Consider the following 27,205-nt stretch of genomic DNA (forward strand, 5'->3'; position numbering starts at 1 on the left):
ATGTCCTTTGTAGAAAACACTACTGCTAATGATAATAATAATAATAATAATTCTGGTCAACAATCCAGCCCTGGTGGTGTTTTCTTTACTTTTTTTTACAATTTTATTTTGCAACTGTTTGCTGCTGGTATACAGAAAAGCAATTGGGTTTTGTACATAGACAACTCCCAACTTAACAATGGTTCAATTTATGATTTTTGACTTCAGAATGTTGTACATGTAATACATGCTTAGATGAATACTGTCCTTCAAATATTTAATTTTGATCTTTCCCCAGGATACCAATGCGTGTGGTACAACAGCCTCTGTCAAAGCTGGACAGAGGCATTAAGTTGAATCTCCCAGTCAGCCATGCAATCACAAAAGGAAAGAACCAATGCTTTACATTGTGTGAGTACTGTGTTGACCTTGTTTGCTGGATACACATATTAGCTAAATTATGATATTCAACACGTTCTCATAAATTGGCTTTGTGCTGCATGATTCTGCTCACCTTTAGACTAATATAGGTGTTCTGAGTACAGTTAAGGGAGGCTAGGTAAAGCTATGGTGTTCAGCAGGTTAGGTGTATTAACGACGACTTCGATAAGTTTATTGAGCTGTAACCCCTTCATAAATCAAGGAGCACTTTTGACCTTGTACCCTACAACTGTTCTAAGGTCATTTATTACTTCTAATAGGCTTTTTAAAAAAGATTCTATAATATATTTAACATAAAAATTATTTCAAACTTGAAGAAACAGTTTTGCTTATTCCTTTCCAAATTGGATTTTTTAAAATTTCTTTTTCTTGCCTGATTGCACTGATTAGACAATGATGAATAGAATTTTTGAGAGTGGACATTCTTATCTTATTCTAGTTCACAAGTAGAAAACCGTATTTTGTTATGAAATATGAGGTTTCCTGTAGATTTTTTTATCAAGATGTGGAACTTCCTGTATGTTGTGGCTTGATCGGTGGTCCTCCAAAGCACATACCCACATTCACATTCCTGGACTCTGAGAATGTTATTTGTAAAAAAAAAAAAAAAAAAAAAAAAAGAAAGAAAAAATATCTTTGCCTGTGAAATTAGATTAAGTATTTTGAGATGAAAACATCATGGCAGAAGTCGACCTGAAATTAAATGGCAACTGTACTTATGAGACAAAAATGAAGATACAGACACACAGAGGAGAACGAGGTAGAAATTGAAATGATTTAGCCACAAGCTGAGAAAGCAAGGGATTCCAAGGGCTACCAAGCGATGGAAGAGACAGAGAGGAATTCATTATTGAAGTTTTAAAGGAGTGTGGTCCTGTTGACATCTTCATTTTGTGCTATTGACCTATACAGTTATGAAATAATAAATTTCTGATGTTCGAAGCCACCCTGAAGCCACAAGGCTCTGAATCACTTTATGGTAATTTGTTTCAGCAGCTGTAGAAAATCAAATACTTTCTACTCCTACTTTTCTGAGAATTTTATCAGGAATGGAAACAGACTTTATCAAATACTTTTTCTTCATCTATTTTTTTTTTCTATTTGATTCTGAGAGTAAAAAGAGGATGAAAACAATACAATTGGGATAATAGGAGTCAACCAAGACTGTTGCACAGCTGGAAAATACAGATTTATTACGATATTCTTGAGTATTCTTTTTTTTTTAACTTTTATTTAATGAATATAAATTTCCAAAGTACGATTTATGGATTACAATGGCTTCCCCCACATACCGTCCCTCCCACCCACTACCCTCCCCTTTCCCACTCCCTCTCCCCTTCCATTCACATCAAGATTCATTTTCGATTATCTTAATATACAGAAGATCAGCTTAGTATACATTAAGTAAGGATTTCAACAGTTTGCTCCCACATAGAAACATAAAGTGAAAAATAATAGATGATTTTTTTTAAATGATGATGAAATCAGATCAGTCCTATTGTCATGTTAAATCCCAGTGAGAGTCAAGTTGGGAGTTGATAATTTCTTTTTTTTTTTTTTTTTACAGAGGATCAGTTTAGTATACATTAAGTAAAGATTTCAACAGTTTGCACCCCCATAGAAACACAAAGTGAAATATATTGTTTGAGTACTCGTTATAGCATTGAATCTCAATACACAGCACATTAAGGACAGAGGTCCTACATGAGGAGTAAGTGCACAGTGACTCCTGTTGTTGACTTTACCAATTGACACTCCTGTCTATGGCATCAGTAGTCTCCCTATGCTCCAGTCATGACTTTCCAAGGCTATGGAAGCCCTCTGAGTTCTCCGATTCTTATCTTGTTTAGACAAGGTCATAGTCAAAGTGGAGGTTCTCTCCTCCCTTCAGAGAAAGGTACCTCCTTCTTTGATGACCTGTTCTTTCCACTGGGATCTCACTCGCAGAGATCTTTTGCCAGAGTGTCTTGGCTTTCCATGCCTGAAATACTCTCATGGGCTTTTCAGCCAGATCCGAATGCCTTTAGGGCTGATTCTGAGGCCAGAGTGCTATTTAGGACATCTGCCATTCTATGAGTCTGCTGAGTATCTCACTTCCCATGTTGGATCACTCTCCCCTTTATTTATTCCATCGGTTAGTGTTAGCAGGTACTATACCTGTTTATGTGCTCCCTTTGACTCTTAGTCCTTTCATTATGATCAATTGTGAACTGAAATTGATCACTTGGACTAGTGAGATGGCATCGGTACATGCCACCTTGATGGGATTGAATTGGAATCCCCTGGTATGTTTTTAACTCTACCATTTGGAGCAAGTCAGCTTGAGCATGTCCCAAATTATACATCTCTTCCCTCTCTTATTCCCACTCTTATGTTTAACAGGGATCACATTTCAGTTAATTTTTAACACTTAAGAATAACTGTGTATTAATTACAGAATTAAACCAGTCATATTAAGAAGAACAGACAAAAAAAAAAACTACTAAGAGGGATAATGTATTAAGTTGTTCATTAACAGTCAGGGCTATGCTGATCAAGTCACCGTTTCCCATAGTGTCCATTTCACTTCAACAGGTTTCCTTTTTGGTGTTCAGTCAGTTGTCACCAATCAGGGAGAACATATGGTATTTGTCCCTTTGGGACTGGCTTATTTCACTCAGCATGATGTGTTCCAGATTCCTCCATTTTGTTGCAAATGACTGGATTTCATTGTTTCTTACTGCGGTATAGTATTCTAAAGAGTACATGTCCCATAATTTCTTTATCCAGTCTACCGTTGATGGGCATTTAGGTCAGTTCCAGGTCTTGGCTATTGTGAATTGAGCTGCAATAAACATTAGGGTGCAGACCGCTTTTTTGTTTGCCAATTTCATTTCCTTTGGGTAAATTCCAAGGAGTGGGATGGCTGGGTCGAACGGTAGGGTTATCTTGAGGTTTCTGAGTAATCTCCAGACTGACTTCCATAGTGGCTTGACCAGTTTGCATTCCCACCAACAGTGGGTTAGTGTCCCTTTTTCCCCACATCCTCGCCAGCATCTGTTGTTGGTAGATTTCTGAATATGAGCCATTCTAACCGGGGTGAGGTGAAACCTCATTGTGGTTTTGATTTGCATTTCCCTGATTGCTAATGACCTTGAACATTTTTTCATGTGCCTGTTGGCCATTTGGATTTCCTCTTTTGAAAAATGTCTATTGAGGTCCTTGGCCCATCTCTTAAGTGGGTTGTTGGTTTTGTTTTTGTGGAGTTTCTTGATCTCTTTGTAGATTCTGGTTATTAACCCTTTATCTGTTGCATAGTTTGCAAATATTTTTTCCCATTCTGTCGGTTGTCTCTTCACTCTCCTGACTGTTTCATTTGCAGTACAGAAACTTCTCAATTTGATGCAATCCCAATAGTTAATTTTGGCTTTGACTGCCTGTGCCTCCCGGGTCTTTTCCAGAAACTCTTTGCCTGTGCCAATATCTTGAAGGGTTTCTCCAATGTTGAGTATTCTTTAAATATTTATGTATTTAATTGAAAGACAGGTGGAGAGAGTGAGAGAGAGAGAGAGGAAGAGGAAGAGAGAGAGAGAGAGAGAGAGGGAGAGAGAAATCTTCCATCCATCCAGTGGTACACTTCCCAAATGATCACACAGCCAGGGATGGTCCAGGCTGAAGCCAGGAGCTAGCAGCTTCTTCCAGGTCTTCCACATGAGTGCATGGACCCAAGCACTTGGGCCATCTTCTACTGCATTCCCAGGAGAATTAGTAAGGAGCTGGATCTGAAGTGGAGCAGCCAGAGATTGACTGGCATCCATATGAGATGCCAACACCACAGGTGGCAGCTTAACCCACTGTGCCATAGCATCAGCCCTTTGAGTCTTTTTTTTTTTTTTAAACAAGAATATCAACCTGTGCCTTTCATAATGTCAGTAGAGAAACTGAGTCAATTTCTTCTATAAAATATCCTCATTCTGTTTCACTGATTGCTTCCCACTCTCCCCTATGTTTCTAACAGACTTTAAATTAGATATAAAGATTTGGGTATTAAATTCCAGTTCTCTCTTTCTCTTCTCTCTCTCTCTATCTCTCTCTCTCTCTCTTACACACACACACACACACACACACGATGAACAGAGAGAAATACATCATAGATGGTGCAGTGTTCTTCATGTTGCATCATATTAAGAAGCAGAGGAGGCCGGCGCCGCAGCTCACTAGGCTAATCCTCCGCCCAGCGGCGCCGGCACACCAGGTTCTAGTCCCGGTCGGGGTGCCGGATTCTGTCCCGGTTGCCCCTCTTCCAGGCCAGCTCTCTGCTGTGGCCAGGGAGTGCAGTGGAGGATGGCCCAGGTGCTTGGGCCCTGCACCCCATGGGAGACCAGGAAAAGCACCTGGCTCCTGGCTCCTGCCATCGGATCAGCACAGTGCGCCGGCCGCAGCGCGCCGGCCGCGGCGGCCATTGGAGGGTGAACCAATGGCAAAAGGAAGACCTTTCTCTCTGTCTCTCTCTCTCACTGTCCACTCTGCCTGTCAAAAAAAAAAAAAAAAAAAGAAGCAGAGGAGGATGTCTCAGCCTCCCACGCTTAGCAATGCTAAAATTGATCAATAATGGCAGCTTAGCCTCCTTTGAAGTTACCCCTCAACTTTTATCTAACAGATTTATCATCTATTAAAGACCATTGTCTCAATTATGATTTTATTAGAGATTGAAAATTTATTTTTTCTAACATATCCTAAATAGGTTAGTTGGAGAGCTTAGACACTGAAAAGTATATCAACTAAAGATGTTTAATTTTCCTGAAATACTGGTTATACTGTAAAGGCAGGATGAATACTTTTTCTTTTCTTAATGATCAGTTCTCAGGAACATAAGAAAGTGCTCTAGCAATAGCTAATGAGGTACAACATTTTCTGTATTTCTGTTTTTTATTGTTTTATTTTAGTATTATTTTTAGTTTTTCAGTATATTCAATATATTTTATTTTTATTAATATAGAGAACAAATTTTATGTAGTTCATAGAGAAAATTCAAAGAACATAATAATACTTTCCCCCACTCCTTCATCCTTTCCTTCTTTTAATCCTTGCAATACATTTTTAATTTACTTTATAATCACAGGCTAAATCCTCCACTAAATAAAATTTTTAACAAGTATAAGGTAGAAAGACCACTGTTCCACAGGAACAGTAGAGAAGGGCTATAAATAATAATTAAATCCCAAAATGTTAATTTCATTCACATATATATATATATTTTAAATATTTATTTATTTATTTGAAAGTCAGAGTTACACAGAAAGAGAAGGAGAGGCAGAGAGAGAGAGAGAGAGAGCGGTGTCTTCCATTTCTGGTTCACTTCCCAACTGGCCACAATGGTTGGAGCTGCGCCAATCCAAAGCCAGGAGCCTCTTCCAGGTTTCCCACATGAGTGCAGGGGCCCAAGCACTTAGGCCATCTTCTACTGCTTTCCCAGGCATAGCAGAGAGCTGGATCCAAAGTGGAGCAGCTGGGACTCAAACCGGCACCCACATGGGATGCCGACTCTGCGGGCGGCAGCCCTACCCACTGTGCCTCAGCACCGGCCACAACTTATATTTTTTACTCTATATATTAGTTATCACAACTCAGAGAAAACATGTGATATTTGTATTTTGGGGCCTGGATTATTACACTAAGCATAAAATTCTCCAGTTTAATCCATTTTGTTGTAAAAGACAATATTTCATTCTTTACTTGGCTGAGTAGCATTTTACTGTGTTTACACATCACATTTTCTTTATCTAGTCATCAATTCATGAACACTTGGGTTGATCGACCTTAGCTATTGTTAATTGAGCTGCTATAAACATGGGAGCACAGATAACATACTCATATGTTGACTTCATTTTTGGGGGGTATATTCTTAGGAGTGGGATGGTTGGGTAATATGGTAGCTACTTTCAGATTTCTGAGGAATCTCCATACTGTTTTCTACAATGGTGGTACCAGTTTACATTCCATCAACAGTGTATCAGTTTTCTTACATCCTTGCCAGCATTTGTTATTTCTGGATGATAGCCATCCTAACTGGTGAGGTGAAAATCTCATCATAGTTTTCAGTTTAATTTCCCTAATGGCTAGCCATCCTGAGCACTTTCTTAAAGAAAAAAATTTATTTATTTATTTGAAAGTCAGGTTACAGAGACAGATGGAGTGACATGGAGAGGGAGAGAGAGAGATCTTCCGACCACTGGCTCATTCTCCAAGTGGTCACAATGGCCAGGTCTCAGCCAGGTCAAATCAAGGAGATTTGCACTTCAGCCAGGTCTCTCACATGGGTTCAAGGGCTCAAGCACTTGGGCAATCTTTTGCTGCTTTTCTCAGGCCATTAGTAAGGAGCTGGATCAGAGTGTATCAGCTGGAACACAAACCAATGCCGTATGGGATGCCAGCCCCACAGGCAGGGATGTTATCTGTGCAGCAACACTGGCCCCCTGAGCATTTTTTCATGTGTCTGTTGTCAATTCGAATTCCATACTTAGAAAAATGCTTGTTCATGTTCTTTGTACATTTTCCAACTTGAATGTCTTGTGGTTGTGGAATTTATTGAGCTCATGAAATATTTTGGATATTAATTTTTCAACAGTGAATAATTTGCAAATAATTTCTCCATTCTGTCATTTGCCTCTTTGTTGAATGTTTCCTTTCCTATGCAAAAGCTTCTTAGTTTGACGTAATCCCATTTTTCTATTTTTGCTTTTATTCCCTGTGCTTCTGGAGTCTTATTTGAGAAATCATTGCCTATGCAAGTGTCTTGTAGTGATCCATTGTGAGTTGATTTTTGTATAGGGTGTAATTTAGGGTCTTGTTTCCTTTTTTTAGATCCATTCATTTCATTTGAAAGGCAGTGTTACAGAGAGAGAGGAAGAGAGACAGAGAGAAAGAGAGACAGAGAGATCCTCCATCTACTGGTTCACTTCCCAAATGGCCAGAACAGCTAGAGCTGGGCCAGACTGAAACCAGGAGCCTCCTCTGGGTCTCCCACATGAGTCCACGGGCCCAAGCATTTGGGCCATCCTCCACTGCTTTCCCAGAAGCATTAGCAGGGAGCTGGATCAGAAGTAGAGCATCTGGGACTCAAACCAGTACCCATAAGGAATACCACCATTGCAGGTGGCAGCTTATCCAGCCACACCACAACACTGGCCCCAGGTTCTTATTTCATACCTTGCAGACATCAAGGATATCGATATGCAGGAGGAATCCTCAAAAAGTTTGTGGAAAATGTGTGTCATAAAAAAAACTATGCATGGATTTTTTTTGCATTACAATAAACATCTTTTAACCCTACTTTCTATAAACTTTTCCAAGAGCCCTTAAAAATCTCTATCCTTTCTATTAAAATTTATTAAATATTTATATTTTTCTCCTACCATAGAACTGAAGTTCAATATTAGTTTATTAGCCAACCAAAATTCTACTTTAGTAAGTGAATTAATCAATTTATAGTTATTAATATGATCTATAAATTTAGCCTCATATTTACAACATTTTTGAAATATTTTTGTCTTATTTTGGTATTGCTCTTGTTGTTTATTAAGCTTATATTTTCTATAACATATTCTAGTTCCTGTGCTGCACTTTTGTTTTCAACTATTCTTATATTTCTTCTATCTTAAAGTTAATTTCTTTTTTTAGAATGTTTTTAAAATTTATTTGAAAGAGTTATAAAAGAAGAGAAGAGACAGAATGATAGTGAAAAAGTGAGTGAGAGAGAGAGAGAGAGAGAGATCTTCCATCTGCTGGTTCACTCCCTAAATGGCTGCAAGAGCTGGGGCTGGGCCAAGCTGAAGCCAGGAGCCAGGAGCTTCTTCCGGGTCTCCCACATGGGTGCAGGGGCCCAAGAATTAAGGCCATCTTCCATTGTTTTCCCAGGCACAGTAGCAGGATCGGAAGCAGAGTAGCCAGGACATGAACTGGCGCCCACATGGGATGCCAGCATCACAGACAGAGGCTTAATCTGCTATGCCACAATGCTGGCCCTTAATTTCTAAATTGCTTAGATTTACATTTATCCAATTCTTTTCTGATTCCTTCCTATGCTCTTTTCAGATTCTGTCATTGTTTATTTCTGCTTTATTGGTTTATTTAAGATTTAATAATTTTTAACATTTCCAAGTTCACAATATATTTAAATGTAATATACCTGTATACATATACTATTTTTTCTTGAAAACATGATACAAATGTCACATAATGTGGTATTCATTATATGATCATAAAGTGAGGAAAAGAATGGCATATTGTCATGTAGAGGGTATAATTCTCGGAAGACATTATTTTTTTTTGACAGGCAGAATGGAGAGACAGAGACAGAGAGAAAGGTCTTCCTTTACTGTTGGTTCACCCTCCAATGGCCACTGCGGCCAGTGCACCGCGTTGATCCGATGGCAGGAGCCAGGTACTTATCCTGGTCTCCCATGGGGTGCAAGGGCCCAAGGTCCTGGGCCATCCTCCACTGCACTCCCGGGCCACAGCAGAGAGCTGGCCTGGAAGAGGTGCAACTGGGACAGAATCCGGCGCCCCGACCAGGACTAGAACCCCGTGTGCCGGCGCCGCAAGGCGGAGGATTAGCCTATTGAGCCGCGGCGCTGGCCTTGAAGACATTATTTATAACTGTCTAATAATGTATGCATACCTTTTATACTCTCTCTATAGATTAACTTCCACATATAATAAAATGTGATATTTATCTTTCTTATTTCTTTTAGTACAGTGGTCTCCAGTTCCATTCATTTGTTGTGAATGTCAAGATTTAATTGTTTTGTATGGTTGAGTAACGTTCCAGCATGTATATAAACCACATTTGCTTTATCCAGTCATCAGCTGATGGACATCTGGGATGATTCCATATCTTTGGTATTGTCAACTGTCTATTACCTCACTTCAGAGCTGCTTTCTTTACTAGTTCATGCTTTTCTCGTAAAGCTTTAACAATTTTCTTAATTTTCTACACTTAAAAAGTCTAAGTGTGTGGTTTTAATCTTTTTTGGGTATATTTTCTGTTGTATTTTCATTATCTATTGTATTTATATATTCTTTCAATTTATTTATATGGGGTTTAAATGTAAATACTTTTTCTGTCTTTAAGTGATGCTGGATTTTTTTTTTTAAGTATGAAGGGAATGTTCCTACGTAAGGAGCAGAGAAAAGCCAGATCACCAAGCTCTGTTTTCAACAGAGGTTCCTCATTCTGTTGTTACCATGAGGTATTTAGAATTACAGTGTTTTTTTGTTTGTTTGTTTGTTTGTTTGTTTCCATGTCTGTATTTGGAGGCTAAGCTTGATTCAGAGAGTTGCCCTGCCCTACTTCTAACAGGCCCAGAGCTTTATGGCTTTCTATAGTGGTGTCCTTATCCTTATCTCTTGTATTTTATGGTTATGAGTTCATTCTCTGTTCATTCCTCCCCAAGGGGTTTGGTTTACTCAATTTGTATTCTGTTCTCAACAGTCTTACCTTCAGTTTCTTCTCTGTTCTTCAAAAGGGAGAATTCTTCAGCTATTTTTGAGTATCTAGAGGCTACATAGGCTACTTTGTCACACGTGACAACCTAAGGAAGTGCTAGGTGGTTTTTACAGCTTTGTATAGTCCATATGGCAGTATATATATTTCACTGGCTCTCCTGTATTTGCCCCACTTCTTCTGTTCTTCTGTGTTGAGTATTACCTACCTACCCCTGTCTATAGAGGTGTGTGAGAATTCTGTCTTGTTTCACTGAAGATATCATGTGTGAGGTTTCCATTTTACTAACTGATTTAACTGGTTTTTGTAATGGGATTAATTTTTTCTAATATTACTGCTGTCATATTCTTTCTATCAGAGTAAATTTATGATTTTTAATTCAAATAATGTAGCTGGTCTGTATAAGGAAAAGTATGATGTCACAGAATTTTTGATGAGGTGTGGAAAACTTGACATTTGAACTTACAACTCAGAAAAATACACACATATTAATGAATCTTGATGACTAAATCAATATGATTGGTTTAATGCCTTTGAGCTATACCTATGTGTGTGTGTGCATGTATCTTTACATGTGAGCACCCAGATTGTTCCCAACTTAGACAAGTTTGACGTGATTTTTCATTTCGTTATGATGCAAAAGTGATATCTACCCAGTACAAACAATACTTAAGTTTCTTGATTTAGATATATTTTATGGAAAATGATGTGTGTGGCAGCAAGGGTCAGCAATCTGCAGATCCCAGTAAGTCACACGATTATGAGGATAAACAACTGATACTGCATACAGTGTACTGCATCCCCTGCATGCTTTTGATACAGATGGTCAAAAAATGATGTGGAAGACATTCAGCACTTCATTAAAATAAATTTTGTGTTAGATGACTTTGCCCAAGTGCAAAAAAAGGCTAAGCTAAACTTCTCAGTAGCTTAGGCATATTAAATGCAATTTCAGCTTAAAACAGGTATATCAGGATATAACCCAGTTGTAAGTCAAGGATTATCTATGTATGTTCAAGTCTATCTAAATCTCTGTATGTGCATAAACACACACACAACTTGAAAAATGGGACAATGGTTTATAAAAGTTTTCTCTTTAATCAACTCATATATATCTGAATTTAGTGTATATATTTATATTATGCATTCTACGTAAATATCCATGTCATTGTCCCACTTTTTTTTTTTTTTGACAGGCAGAGTGGACAGTGAGAGAGAGAGACAGAGAGAAAGGTCTTCCTTTGCCGTTGGTTCACCCTCCAATGGCCGCCGCGGCCGGCGCGCTGCGGCCGGCGCACCGCGCTGATCCGATGGCAGGAGCCAGGAGCCAGGTGCTTTTCCTGGTCTCCCATGGGGTGCAGGGCCCAAGCACCTGGGCCATCCTCCACTGCACTCCCTGGCCACAGCAGAGGGCTGGCCTGGAAGAGGGGCAACCGGGACAGAATCCGGCACCCCGACCGGGACTAGAACCCGGTGTGCCGGCGCCGCAAGGCGGAGGATTAGCCTAGTGAGCCACGGCGCCGGCCCTTTTGTCCCACTTTTCATGTTGCTTACATTTAAGGGGTGTGATAGTAACACATATAAATAATTATTAGAGATGGTATAATATTCTGTTAAGAATAATTCTTAATCATGTTTCAAATAATCATTAATTAATATCCTTTGTAGAAAATGAATTAATAATTGTGATCAGGGAAAGACATGCATAAGTAGAATTTCAATATAACCTTAACTGATGGATGTCCAGATTTGGCTGGGTGTGTATCATGGTAGCAATTTCAATAATGAAGAAAAGTAAGAATGCATACAGTGCTTGGAATTCCTGAGCAGTAGCTATAAGTACATCTAGCTGCTGAGAGACAGAGCTTTTTTGAAACTGTCACTCCAGGTAGTTCAGATCAAGATACCTTTCAAAAATGGTACCTTCTTTAATTATGTTGTAGAAAGGCAGTTCATCCAAGTCCCACCTGTTAAGCTTTCCTCATTTGGAGGGGTATAAATACATTATTAGGTAGTAATGAAACTTAAAAATATAATGAATATTTGTTCTTTTAGCTTAGAGATGAAAGAAAAAAGAAATCATTGGGTGTTTTGCATCTGTCTTCATCCTTTCCGTTTGTCTGTTTTGGAAGAGTAAGCACATCAATTAAGCATTGTTACCCTTCATATTAAATGTCATTTATTCATTAAATAAATGTTTCAGGCACTTGCTAAGTGGTTAATATTTTTCTACAAAAGGAAAAACCTGCATTTTCTCCTCTTTCAGCTCTTAAAATAGCTATCCTTAGTTATAAGTTAGAATAACTAGGGATCTTTTAAAAATCCTAATGTTCTCTCACAGTCAGCTGAATTTAAACATTGGGGATTAGGGTTTCTATTAGGATATTTTACAGTCTCCCAATATAATGCCAATGAGCAGCCAGGATTGAGAGCTATTGTATTAACGGATAGAGACAAGAGGAGGAAAGAGTGTCTTATTTTATGTAGGTGATTGAGTTTGGGTAGCTTTTTCATCAATATTGATACATGGCTTCTTTTCTGTTAATATATTCCCTCTTCAAACAACAAAGACTTCATATTTCTGAGGTACTTAACTTAATTTAGGAGTACACTCTACAAAGAACAGGCTATAATCACAAACAAAACACCATGGATTTATTAACAAAGCTTAATAAAGATCATCTTTAGAAGACAGCGCTAATTGGGCCTTGGTCACGATTTTTACGCTAGACTACTGATTTCATTCTATCTTCATGGCCACAGAATATTCCCCAACACTCAAAATGTTTCTCTTAAGGAAGGAACAAACAACTGCAAAAAATTCTACTGAATGCCTTCCCAGTTACCAGTCAACAAAATAATCTTCATCTGTGAGGAACAACCCAAATTCAAAGGCTACAACTTAGTTAAATTGGAGTCAATTTCAAAGAGATTAAATCTGAAAATGAAGCAAGTACTAATAGTCTCTAAAACAGGCTAGGCACAATTACTCTGTATCTTCCTATCCAATGCATCATGGACTAATCAGCTGTTTTGACATCACTGGTGAGTGGGTTAGAAACGCACAATCTCTTGAGTGCCAGTGCCGCGGCACAGTGGGATAGGCTCCTGCCTGCAGCACAGGCATCCCATATGGCCACTGGCTTCAGTCCCAGCTGCTCCGTTTTTTTTTTTTTAGTATTTTTAAAGATTTATTCATTTATTTGAAAGTCAGAGTTATACAGAAAGAAGAAGAGGCAGAGAGAGAGGTCTTCCTTCCTCTGGTTCACTCCCCAATTGGCCACAATGGCCAGAACTGTGATGATCCGAAGCCAGGACACAGGAGCTTCTTCCAGGTCTCTGACAAGGGCGCAGGAGCCCAAGGACTTGGGCCATCTTCTACTGCTTTTCCAGGCCATAGCAGAGAGCTGGATTGGAAGTGGAGCAGCCAGGAATCGAACTGGCTCCATATGGGATGGCAGCACTGCAGGCAGTGGCTTTTACCTGCTACAGCGCAGCGCCAGCCCCAGCTGCTCCACTCTTGATCCAGCTCCTTGCTAATGTGTGTGGGAAAGCAGCAGATAGTGCCTGGGTGCTTGCTACCCATGTGGGAAGCTCTGGCTCCTGGTTTCAGACTGGCCCAGCCTCAGCCACTGTGGCCATCTGGGAAGTGAATCAGAGGATTTAAGCTCGCTCTCTCTCTCTCTCTCTCACCCGCTCACTCTCGCTCTTGCTCTGCCTCTGCCTTACTCTCTGTATCTCTACCTTCAAAATAAAGAAATAAATATTTAAAAAAAGAAATGCAGATATGCTGAATTAGCAACTGAATTTAGAAAGATCCCCTGGTGATTGTTATGTGCATTAAATTTGAGACATATTGGGATAGGCCCACAACTTGGTAGCTTCAACTCTTAAATTTCTCACATCTCCTCTAGAACCACTATATTCCTATTAAAAAGAAAAAATAAATTTATTATTATAACAACACAGTCAAAATTCCTCATTTGATAAAAGTGTGAGTGATAACATTTCATTAGATATTACAAAAATACTCATTAAAACTATGGAATTATTCATGTAAGATGCAAATATTTTAAAGTTATCATATTTCTGTTAGTCCTGTTTTCTCCTATATCATATACATATGCTCCAACTATTATCTATGATTCTGTCTTGCTATAGTTCTACATTGAAACAAAATATTTTTTAAAATATCAGTTGTTTTCTCCTAACAACAAAATACTTTAAACCAATTGTCAATTGTCTTAGTGTTATCCATTATATAATCCCTTTAAGTATACAGACAGAATACAGTCATTCCATTGATAACTATATTTCACTTAATATGCATAGTGAGGCACTTGTAATGTCTTCCTTCATTGGAAAGGCTATAATTACTTCATTTTGCATTCATTTGTTCAATCTTGCATCATAAAATGATGCTTTGGTCAACCATAGATTAAGTAGACAACGATGATGCCATAAGATTATGTTGAAAATTCCCATGGTTTAATGATGCCGTTGCCATCACAACATACAATGCATTACTCATATAATTGTAGTAGTTCTGGTGTAAACAAACCTGCCATGCTGCCAGGTGTAGAAATCCATATCACATACAATTATATGCAGTTTATAGCACTTGAAAATAATAATGAGTGACCATGTTGCTGGTGTTATATTTACTATACCATATTTTCTATCCTTACATTAGAGTGTGCCACTTTTACTTACAAAAACAAAAACACAGAGAGCAAACCCATGAAACAGCCTAAACAAGTCCTTCCGGAGATATTCCAGAAGATGGAATTGTTACCAGAGGAGAAAACAGCTCTGTTTACGTTATTGCTTCTGACGACCCCACAATGGGACAGTGTGTGGTGGTGTAAGACAGTGATAGTGAAGATTGTGACTTTGTATAGCCTACATTAATCTATGCATGCCTCAGCTTTTATTTAAAAATTTTAAAAGGAAAAATAAATAGGTTACATCACAAATATACAAATGTCTACCAATGCATACAAGAACAGTGACATGCTATTCAGGTAGCCTAGGAATATAGGCTTATACCACACTGCATAGGTGTACAGCAGGCTGTACCCTGTAGGTGTGTAACGACGAAATCAACTATTAACACCTTTCCCACAGCATGTCCCTGTTGTTAAATAATGCATTACTATGATAATCCTACTAAAGATGATTTTAAGATGGCAAGTATTTTATTTCCTAACTTAAAGAGAACTTATATTAAACATTCAGAACTTATTTCCCAGTATATTTGTGGGGGAGAAAACTCAAAGAGTGATATTAATAGTTTGTTTTCCTGAAACAGTGATGCCATGATTTCTGTAAATTGATTCTCATTTGTCATCAGATTAGGTGATATTACAAAGCGAACAAATCTGTTTTAACACTCTTTAATGTGGTTGGTCATTGTGCCTTAGTGAATTTTTAAAGCACCCCGATGTCTTCTCACACATGAGTTTTTTTTTTTTTTTTTTTTTTGAAGACAGAAAAGCTTTATTGTTACTACTATTTGCAAGTAAGGGAATAGACTATCCCAAATCTGCCTTAAGTCAGTCTTCCTGCTGGGGTGGGAGAAACCCACAACAGAGCAGCATCTGTCTCTAGATCTCTATCTACAGCTCATCAATATTTTCTTGTTGCAATATTTTTCATATTTTAAATAAAAAAGCTTTATGTTGTCTTTTTCCTCAGTTTGGTCTTGTTTGTTTTGCTTTGAGATAAATATTTTTTACCACAGGGACTTAGCTGGGTGGTTATCAGCTGGATGAAAACTGCCCTTCAGGAAAGGGGTTATCAATGATCCTCTTATTGTAAAACGTTTTGGTTCAACAATAGTAAAACTCATTTTACTCACAATGTCAGCAGCATTTAAAATTTCTCTTCATGAAGCATCTTCCTCTCTTGGTTTCTATGACACTATCTTTGAACTCTTTTTTCTCTTACTTGCTGCTTCTCATGGATCATAACTAAATTCTCCATATCTACCTAATTTTGACATTTTGACATCTGCCCTGACCATGTAGTCCTCTGGTCTATTCCCTGCTCTATCCATATTTTCCAGGCAGTATCATCTATATGCAAGCCTAAATGCTATGTAAGCCTAAATCTATATGCAGAAAGCTCCCCATATTATATTTCAGGCCTCACTGTTCCTCCCATCTGAAACTCACATAAATAATTGCTGACTCAACCACTCCACTTTGATAGCTATTTCAAAACGAATTCATGCAAAACCAAACTTTGTATTTCTGCCGCTAAGCATACACACACGCCTGTTCTCCCAGTGTTCCCTGTCTTAATCAGTGTAACTCCATGCTCGCAAAAGTCTTGGAGACATTTTGACTCTTCTTCTTAATAGCATACATCCAATCATTAAATTCTGAGACCTAACTTAAAAATGTTATCAAGAAATCCCATCACTTCTCTCACATAATAGCTACCACACAGTCTCATGCTACCATCATTTCCCTTGAGGCGTATTACAAGAGCTTTCAAAATGTTCTCCCTTCTTTTGGTTTGACTTCTTAAGTCTAGTCTCAAAACATTAGAGTTTTCCTTTTGTAGCATAAGTTAGATATTATCTTTTTTTCTTGTTTCACAAGAGTAAATCCATAGTCCTAAAATTATTGAAAAGTTCTTATCCAATACATGTCCTGACCACTTCCACAACTTCATATCTTATCACTGTCTGCCTCCCCCAGATGCAGTAGTCTTGTGTCCTCTTTGCCGCTACTCAGCTATGTCAGTCACGTTCCAGCCTCAGGGACTAAAACTTGCTGTGCTCTACTTGAATGCTCTTTGCTTACTCCCCCTCCCTCAGGTCTCTGCTTAAACAGCATCTTTTTTAGAGGGGACTACTTCACCAACCCCTTTCCTGTACATCCTCACACCTGAATTGTTTTCTTCTTAGCCCTTATAATTACTGATATATAATGTCTGTGTTTATTTTCCATCTCCCTAAAAGAATGCAACCATAGAGAACTCATGTATCTTGTTCACTTCTAAATATCCTTGATGCCCAGAACATTTTTAGAATCATAGGTATTCAATAAATGTATACATGGAAGAAAAAACTGAACAGATAAATGTAAAAAATGCAAGGTAAGCCTCCTTCTGATTGGTACTCTCAGTATGTACACAATGTGAAAAATCTGGCTATCTGATCTGAGGCCAGTGCTGTGACATACCAAGTTGAGCCACTGTCTTCAGTACCAGAATCCCCTACGGGTGCTGTTCAAGTCCTGGCTACTCCACTTCTGATCCAGCTCCCTGTTAAATTGCGTGAGAAAACAGCAGAAGTGGCCCAATTGCTTGGGCCTCTGAACCCATGTGGGAGACCCAGATGAAGTTCCTGGCTCCTGGCTTCAGTCTGGCCCAACCCTGGCTGCTGTGACCATCTGGGGAGTGAACCATCTGGAAGATCTCATTCTTTCTATCTCTCTCTCCCTCTCCTTCTGTAATACTGGCTTTCAAATAAATAAATAAGTCCATACAAAATAGGTTGCAAGAACACCTCATTAAAAAAAAAAAAAAAGCTGGCTATGTATATCCAAATCCAGTTCAGTGGTCTTGGAATTGTATATTTTTAAAAATATTTATTAACAGTGACATCCAAATATGGATTAAAAAAAACTTTAGAAACCACTGATTATAACAATAACTATTGGGTTTCTATGTTGATTATAATAAGAATTAATGTTAACCTCTATCACTATAACTAGGAAACCTGACATCATTTGACAGCAAATTTGGGGATACCAAAAATTAAGGGCTGGGGCCGGCGCTGTGGCTCACTTGGTTAATTCTCTGCCTGTGGTGCTGGCATCCCATATGGGTGCTGGTTCTAGTCCTGGTTCCTCCTCTTCCAGTCCAGCTCTCTGCTGTGGCCCAGGAGGGCAGTGGAGGATGGCCCAAGTGCTTGGGCCCCTGCACCCGCATGGGAGACCAGGAGAAGCACCTGGCTCCTGGCTTTGGATTGGCGTAGCACACCGGTGTGGCGGCCATTTGGGGGGTGAACCAATGGAAGGAAGACCCTTCTCTCTGTCTCTCTCTCACTGTCTATAACTCTACCTGTCAAATAAATTAAAAAAATAAATATAAAAAATTAAGGGCTATTAGGACAAAGTAACCAGCCTATATTCGGCATCACTATATTCTTTTCCTCACTTTGTTAAGTCCTACTGTAGCAATGAGAGATGAGTAGTAACTCCAATGTGGTGAAAAGATCAAAGCTGAAAGCAAGGCTCAAGTTTTCAGCAAGGAGGTACAATTGAAATCTTGGAATAAATGCTCTATGATATTTTAAGAGCAAAAGAGAGTCCTTTGATGTTTTGCACAACTTGTATCCTTAACATTTTTTAAACAACATATCAGACACTCTACCATTTTTGTCTTTCTATATATCTGTGTCATATCCCATTACATCGCATACTCTTGAAATGCAAGGGTCAAGCATAGTAACTAGATAGCCTAGCACTCAACACATACTTGCTGTTTGAATGACTCAATAACTTGCAAAATAACACAGTATGCACATTGAGTGATAACAATCTGGATTAATAATCAGCATCAGTTATAAAACTCCTTCCTATTTTTAGAATCTTTCATGATCCCCTCTCCCCCATGAGAATAAAAATCTTTATAGATTTGAAAACCCATAAGAAGACTAAATCTAGTATTAAAATAAGCCAAAAACATGCATCTGTCAAAATAACAGGTTGGATACGGACTTCAAATAATACTGTGTTCTCATATACTTTTTTTTCTAACATCATCCTCCCACTTCAGAATTTCAGTGAACCAAAGTTGGAGATGCAAAGTAGCTCATTCATATTTTAATTCAGGCAAAGAGAATATGAACTTAATCTAAAACTTCCCATATAGTTGTGTTATGAATTTACAACAGCAACTCCATAATTTATAGGCTGATGGGACATATTTCCAAAACAACCTGGTATGACTAATGAAACAGTGTGTCACAGTTCAGCAACTGAATAGGTAATGTAGCTACAGGGCTTGATTTCTAAATCACTGAACTCATCATGAGCAGACAGGAGAGCCTGCATTTCTCTGCAATGAAAATAAAGATGAAGGAACATGGGACATAAGTTGCAATGGCATTGAGGTTGAATAGCCTGTACCAAATAGTCATTTAAGTTTAAATAAGAATACAAGAAACCATTTCAGAATTTTCACATTTAGCAAATATTATCTGTGCTGGCTTCCTCAATTCAAATATAAATGATGATGATGATGTTTGCCATTGTTTGAGCATTAATAGCACTAATATAAATATACTATGATACCCAAAACTAACAACAAGATACTACTGGCCCCAAGCTCCATTCAGACATGAAGAAATTTCCTGATTTATATCCAGCTGACCTCCCAGTTTCACAGTTCCTTTTCCACTCACAAACACTCATGCTTTTATCCTTGGATATACTTGTTTAACTGGATCTATACTGAGATCTACATTTTGTCTAAGTTCACAATAGTTTCTTATTTTTTAAAAAGTTTATTTATGTAAAAGGCAAAATATTGGGGTGGAAGGAAAGTGAGTAACAGAGAGAGAGATGGAGAGAATCACTCTTCTATCCATTGGTTTACTCCCCAAATGCCCCCAAGAGTATTGGCTGACCCAGGCTACAACTAGGAGCCTAGAACTCCATCTAAGTCTCCTACATGGGTGGCAAGTACCCAAGTACCTGGGTCATTAGCTGCTGCTTTCCAGACACATTAGCAGGAAGTTGGATTGGAAATAGAGGTGGGACTCAATCCTAGGCACTCCAGTATGGGATGTGGGTCTCCCAAGCAGTAACTTAACCTGCTACACTATAAGCCTGCTGCGAAATATTCTGATGTCTGGCTCTGGTTTGCAATTTTCCTTTTCTCTCCTGACAATCTTTGTGTTTCAACTGCTATTAGGTCATCTAAAATAGGAATAAGTTTCAAACAGTTCATGGAAAATAAAATTAAAAGATAAAGCAAATTTTTCATGAACTATTTGAAATTGACTTGTATTATCCTTGAAGACCCTCTACTACCTTAATCTTGCAATAGAGAATTCTCAGGCTAACTACAATTTGAAAGATGATCATTTATCTGTTTAAAATGAGACAAGTTGGAAATTAAGCTTAGCAGTAAAGATGCTGGTAAGGACATCTGCAACTCACACTGGAGTACGTGTTCAAGCCCTGGGTCCCCTCCTGCTTGTAGCTTACTATTAACACATAGCTTTGGGAGCAGTGATAATGACTCAAGTAATTAGATTCCTGCCACTGATATGGGAGATCTGGATTGAGTTCCTGGCTCCTGGCATAGTGGGCATTTGGAGAGTGAATCAGTGCATGGGTACCCTCTCACTCTTGCTGTCTGTCTTGCTCCAAAAAAGGGGGGGGGGATAAACTAAAGAGCCTTTCTCATCGAGCAATCATATGACAACACACAAATACTTTATTTGTTCTCTGTCCTCAAAGCTAGCTTTGATCCTCAGGTCAGAATCCAAGTAAATAAACACATAGATCTGTTAAGAAAACATTGAAGGGTATAGAAGAGACAAGACTTACAATTATTTTTGGTTAAATTAAAGTTGTATTTAGTAAAGATCACATAATAAATAAGGGTAAAATCTATCATTAGGTGTTTCAAATAACAATCCCATTCCATAGAAGCTCTCGAATTCCCCTTCTACCAAGAATAGCGTTCTACTAATGTTCCAGGCTCCCTACATTTACAGTGATCAGCATCTGAGAGAACTTGCTCACCAGATCCCCTAAGGATGCCATTTAGATTTCTATGCTGTGTCTTGGAAGGAAGTCTAGCTATTTAATCAATGAGAGCACGTTTCTTACAGATAAAGTAATTCGGTTGTGAGGGCGATCTCATTGCAACATCTGTCACCCCATTCATAACCAGAGTTGATTCAGCTGATCTGGCTGGCTAGGCAGACATCACCTTCCTCCCTCATCACTCCATGACTGTGTGTCCCTCCTGAAGCCATGTGCTCAGTCAGAGAATGACCTTCCCCACTAGAGAAGGACTGGTCTCCAGTCAAGGGTATACAAGCAGATGTACTGCCTGCTAGAGCCTCCCAACAAGCTCTCAAGATAGAGTGATTCACTGTAGGGTTCCTTCTAGTGAGTTCATTCTAGAGCTAATCTTTAAAAAAATCCTTTTTCTAGCATGTTGATCTTTCATTACAAGGAAAATATGTATTTTTGTATGAGGGAGCAATGCATCTTAAAATAGAATGTTATACTAGAGGCTGGCGCTGTGGCATAGTACGTAAAGCTGCTGCCTACAGTGCCAGCATCCTATGTGGGAGCTGGTTCAAGACCTGGTTGCTCCTCTTCTGATCCAGCTCTCTGCTATGGCCTGGGAGAGCAGTAGAAGATGGCCTAAATGCTTGGGCCCCTGCACCCAGAAGGTCCTGGTTCCTGGCTTCGGATCAGCCCAGCTCCGGCTATTGCAGCCATTTGGGGAGTGGACCGGCCAATGAAGATCTCTCTCGGCTTCTGCCTCTGCCTCTCTGTAACCTGTATTTCAAATAAATAAATAAATCTTGAAAAATAATTTTATATTACTATAGTTTTAATGATCATTTTAACATTTAATGTATATGGGTTAAATGGTCATTTTTCCATTCAATTATTATTTATAGCCATTGTCTATAGTCCCACTACACTAGGATCTTTTGCTTGTTACTTATTAAACTTCTTATTTGGTGAGGTATTAAGCATTTTTACTGTAATGTAAATTTAAACTATGTTGTCTCAAAAACTAAAACAAAAGAAAGGGAGAATGAAGGAGGGAGAAGGAAGGAAGGGAATATCATTATGTTATATCTACAAAGTATATTTAATCTGCTAAAAGCTAATTAAAAATTAAAATAAAAAAATTTTTAAAGTAGCTTTTTTAAATTAATAATGATTTCAGCTAAATTCTTTTGCTTTCATCCTCTACATGCAAGGTCATTAGGATCAAGTCAACAGAAACGTAGTTCAAAAAGCAGGCTATTCAATATCTAATGAAGAAAGGCTAAAGATGCATAACTCACAAGATTTTCATAACTGGAAATAATTAAAATGGGGTGTTGAGCTAAAAAACAGACAGCAGATATCTATTTTCCATGACCAATTAGCAGTTTAATAAGTCAATGGAAAGGTTAAAAGACTCATAGTATTAAGTTGTTTTTAATAAAATCAGCATTAAAGGAGAAAAGGGAAATTGATTATCCTCTCTTTCATACTTTATGACCATGAACTAAAAATGTAGTCTTACAATGAGATTAAAATGAAGTTTGCTAGATTTGCAAGACTGAAAAGGGTTCTTTCAGGGGTAAAAAGAGTAAATTATCATGTGTCAGGCACTATTCTTGACTCTCTTCATTTATCAATGCCTAACAGTGGACATAGAGGCTAAGGGAACATTTTTATGTTCATTTACAGATGAGGGAACAGAAACTTACTGATTCCTTAGATTTGAACCTACATTTATAGTCACTCTAGCTCAAAGTAGATCAAGAAATAGTTCAACAGCAATGTACAAATAGTTTTGAAAGAGTACTTGGAATCCCCTACCTGTAATGTTCATAGTGAATATTTCTGAGATTATAACAAACCTGGATACTTGTTCAAATCTGCAGTGTTTTATGAAAAAATAGAAATAAATCAATATTCATGTGCTTGGCACTCTTTTAAGAATTTTGTAGAGATGAGTTTTTAATAGTCATACAATACTTTAAGGTGGATAGTGTTATTATTGACCTCTTTTTACAAATGAAGAGGGAAATGAGACACAGAGGTTGAGAAATTTGCCCAGGATTATACAAGTAGTGACAGTATCAGAATTTGAGACCAAGAGGCTCACTTCAACATCTGTGTTCCTGACAACCATCCTATTAATGACACTTTCATGCTAACCTAGCCATATTTTAAATTTCAGATAAAGTGAATTCTCTTTTTCATCCTCATAATATGGTATTAACCAAATTATTTCACTAGGGGAGAAAAATATCTAAGGAAAATACTATTAAAATTAATATTCTTTCTATATACTTGAATTTCTGAAAAATTATGGTAATCTCCAGATCTATCACTTAGCTAAATTTTCACCAAACTTGTTGCTTTTCGTTGAAAAGAAACTACTTTAGTAATAACTCTAATTATTTCAAACAGTTGTATCATTGGATTTAATTCAGTAATCTTGAATTGGTTTATTATTAATCCTAATAGACAGGAAGATATCTAGAAAATGTTTCTATCTTTATTTTGTAAGTGCTTTCTATGAAAGTAATTATACTATCTTTAAAGCCAACTATCCAAGCTTCAGAGTATCAGCTATGTAGATCAACATTGTTTAGTATAAATACAATGCAAGCCACATGTTTTCTAGGAGCCACAACCAAAAAGGAAAAAAGAAGAGTTAACCTGTTGGAGTGAGGTGGACACTATGGGAAATGGTGGCTTGATCAGCATAGCCCTGACTGTTAATGAACAACTAAATACATTATCCCTCTTAGTAGTTTTTTTATCTGTTCTACTTAATATGACTGGTTTAGATCTGTAATTGATGCACAGTTATTCTTAAGTGTTGAAAATTAACTGAAATGTGATCCCTGTTGAACATGGTGGTGGGAATGGGAGAGGGAAGAGATGTATAATTTGGGACATGCTCAGGCTGACTTGCCCCAAGTGGTGGAGTTGGAAGCATACCAGGGGATTCCAATTCAATCCCATCGAGGTGGCATGTACCAATGCCATCTCACTGTTCCAGGTGATCAGTTTCAGTTCACAGTTGGTCATGGTGAAGGGACTGGGAGTCAAAGGGAGCACATAGACAAGTCTAGTACCTGCTAACGCTAACTGATGGAGTAAATAAAGGGGAGAGTGATCCAACATGGGAAGTGAGATACTCAGCAGACTCATAGAATGGCAGATGTCCTAAATAGCACTCTGGCCTCAGAATCAGCCCTAAAGGCATTCGGAGCTGGCTGAAAAGCTCATGAGAGTATTTCAGGCATGGAAAGCCAAGACACTCTGGCAAAAGATCTCTGCGAGTGAGATCCCAGTGGAAAGAACAGGTCATCAAAGAAGGAGGTACCTTTCTCTGAAGGGAGGAGAGAACCTCCACTTTGACTATGACCTTGTCTAAACAAGATAAGAGTCGGAGAACTCAGAGGGCTTCCATAGCCTTGGAAACTCATGACTGGAGCATAGGGAGATTACTGATGCCATAGACAGGAGTGTCAATTGGTAAAGTCAACAACAGGAGTCACTGTGCACTTACTCCTCATGTAGGATCTCTGTCCTTAATGTGCTGTACATTGAGATTTAATGCTATAACGAGTACTCAAACAATATATTTCACTTTGTGTTTCTATGGGGGTGCAAACTGTTGAAATCCTTACTTAATGCATACTAAACTGATCCTCTGTAAAAAAAAAAAAAAAAAAAAAAAAAAAAAAAAAAAAAGAAAGAAATTATCAATTCCCAACTTGACTCTCACTGGGATTAAACATGACAATAGGTCTGCTCTGATTTCATCATCATTTAAAAAAATCATCTATTATTTTTCACTTTATGTTTCTGTGTGGGAGCAAACTGTTGAAATCCATACTTAATGTATACTAAGCTGATCTTCTGTATATTAAGATAATTGAAAATGAATCTTGATGTGAATGGAAGGGGAGAGGGAGTGGGAAAGGGGAGGGTTGTGGGTGGGAGGGACGGTATGGGGGGAAAGCCATTGTAATCCATAAGTCGTACTTTGGAAATTTATATGCATTAAATAAAAGTTTAAAAAAAAAACTAGAAAATAAAAAAAAAACATAAATTGAATAATATTTTGATTAACATAATACCACTTCAACATGAATTAGTATAACTATTATTACTGCAATAAATTACAGTCTTTTTATACTAAGTCTTTAAAATTCAAGGAGTATTTTATACAAGAAGTCTTCAGAAACTTCATGGAAATGAAGAGTATGAGAAACCACACATGCATTTCAAATTTTTTAATTTTTTTTGCATCAAAATAAATTATTAATTCACTTTTCCATGTACTTTGGGAGTATCCTCATACCTACTGTGCACCTCACTTCAAAATAATACAAATGTAGTCTTACTGAAACAATAATTATTTTTAACAAAATATTTTTTAATGTTCCATTTCCATCTATGTTTAATTAAACTAAACTAAACTAAAATTAAATTCCTCAGCCACATTAGATATATTTCAAACACTTGGTAGCTCTATGTGCCTCTTGGCTACCATAACGGGTAGGACAGCTCTAGGTGACCTCTTAAATTTTACCCTTCCTTCTTCCTAAGATATATATTGTTATTAAAATAATTATCCTCAACCTCAATCTTCATTTAACATTTTCCAGAGGCTTCCTGATCAAATTATTCTATCAAATTTGAATCCAGTCATTCAACATCCTCTAACGAAGTGTGATCTTGTATTTCTTGAATTGATAGCGTCCACCTGTCCATGCAAACTAATATGGACATATTGTCTCTTTTCCTTCATCTGTGCCTTATTCCCCCATGGGCACCTGCTTCTTTCTCTGTAATGAGTGTTGGCAGCCACATGAAGTTTACCACAATTGGAAGTATTCCTATGAACTTTGTGGCGTAGTGATGACTCCTCTACCTAGAGCCTCTTTGCTCTCGATTTGTAACATACTGTATTGTATAGTTATTTAAACTTATTTTCATTGTGAAAATACTTTATGCTTGCATTAGGCCAGACTTTCATACATTTTCATCAGGGCTCTTAACCTATGTTAAGAAATGCATTTAAACTTGTACACCAATATAAAACTTAATGCGGTGTATGTGTGGCTTATGTTGAGAAGAACATCAACATATAGAAGGGTACATCAAAGAATGAAATTAAAAGAGAATGCACATTTTCCTTGAACTTTTTGAAGAGTTTTGTTCATATGTTGCCTCAGTTTGAAAAAGCAGTTTGGACCACATCAGCTAAAGGCATTATTGGATTACAGATGAAAATCAAGGAACAGAACCAGATCAGTTAAGGTATAGCAAGAAAGCTTGAGTTCTAGCCTAGACAGTGATTCCGCCAGCAGACAGAAAACTTGAGGTTCACGTGTAGCAGAACAAGTTTTCCAAAAGCTTGATAAGGAGAAAGACTACAACTATACTCACATAGATGGTAGGGGACTGTGCATGTGACGGGGTAGGGATCAACTAAACATTTAAACAAAAATTAGTGAAGCAATATTGAGCTTAATTATACACCCTGTGGGTGAAAGGCAACCGAGATGTAAGATTTCAAAGCACACAGAAAAATCACGAAGATGAACAAAATAAAGAAACTAGGAAAATGTAGATGTGGGGCAGCTAATTCAGGAAAACTTGCTTCTAATCCATAGGGCTGATTTCATGGTTATGTGATCTATGCATCTGCCCAGAGCTGTGTGCTCAGAACCACGCTTGATGTCAATATCTTGAAAATCTCCTCAGGGATTCTGTCTTTGAACTTGTGTTTTGTAGGTGAAGTCCAACGGAACAATGGAGCATGCCTGTGAGCATAGATACTGCATATATGCAATATATTTGTCCCTGGCTTATTGCTGACCCATTTTCATGCATAATTCTGGTAACCTCACAATTTATGAGATTTCAGTGAGATTCAAAACAAGTACAAGGTGAGTGTGTTATATCCTCAATTGAATAAGAAGGAGCACAGACATCCCTAAGAGACCAGGTGGTCCATTTTAAGTTCCTTCAAATGCAAAAATAAAGCAATAAAATTTTAAGAAACACAAATGACCAAAGAACACAATTATATCCTTTATTACTCATGCTACCTGCCTGTATTAGCTAATCAATTAGGCTAACAGTGACAGAAAAAACGGGGAAAGGCAAAGCAATCCATACTTCCCTTTCCTTTCAGCCCATCCATCCTTACCAGTAAGCCAAAAGTAGAATGTTCAAAGAATATGTACATATCAAAATATAAAATAAAAATAATGGAGTTACTTTTGTGTAGCAATTCCACTGTTTTAGTAAGAACAAAATCCAGATGCATAATATAAACTGTGCACCTTTCGTGATTCTATGTAAGAGTTAAATAGTATCAGTATAAGGGTAAATATTAAAATTTATGATAATAATTCTAAATTTTAATTTTTTTCTGCTTAGAATGACATTAAACAGCAAATTTTAGAAAATGACCCCTTTCTGCTTTTTGAATAGGACATTCACATTTTTATTTTGCAGTGGGTCCATAAATTGTGAAATTAGTAATGTCCACAGCATT

The 27,205-nt window shown here is 37.8% G+C and overlaps 1 long non-coding RNA gene across 5 annotated transcripts in view; it reads left to right on the forward strand.

Annotated features, from left to right (window-relative positions):
- LOC103349784 (uncharacterized) overlaps nt 1-27,205 on the forward strand; it is a 56,085-nt gene that overhangs the window by 4,061 nt on the left and 24,819 nt on the right. For all 5 annotated transcript variants that reach the window (XR_517920.3, XR_007922937.2, XR_007922939.2 and 2 more), the window contains exons 2-3: nt 278-390; nt 26,437-26,591. This is a non-coding gene — a long non-coding RNA (uncharacterized lncRNA). The remainder of the gene's footprint in view (nt 1-277; nt 391-26,436; nt 26,592-27,205) is intronic.

Source organism: Oryctolagus cuniculus, chromosome 5, assembly GCF_964237555.1.
Source record: "Oryctolagus cuniculus chromosome 5, mOryCun1.1, whole genome shotgun sequence".
NCBI classification, from domain to species: Eukaryota; Metazoa; Chordata; class Mammalia; order Lagomorpha; family Leporidae; genus Oryctolagus; species Oryctolagus cuniculus.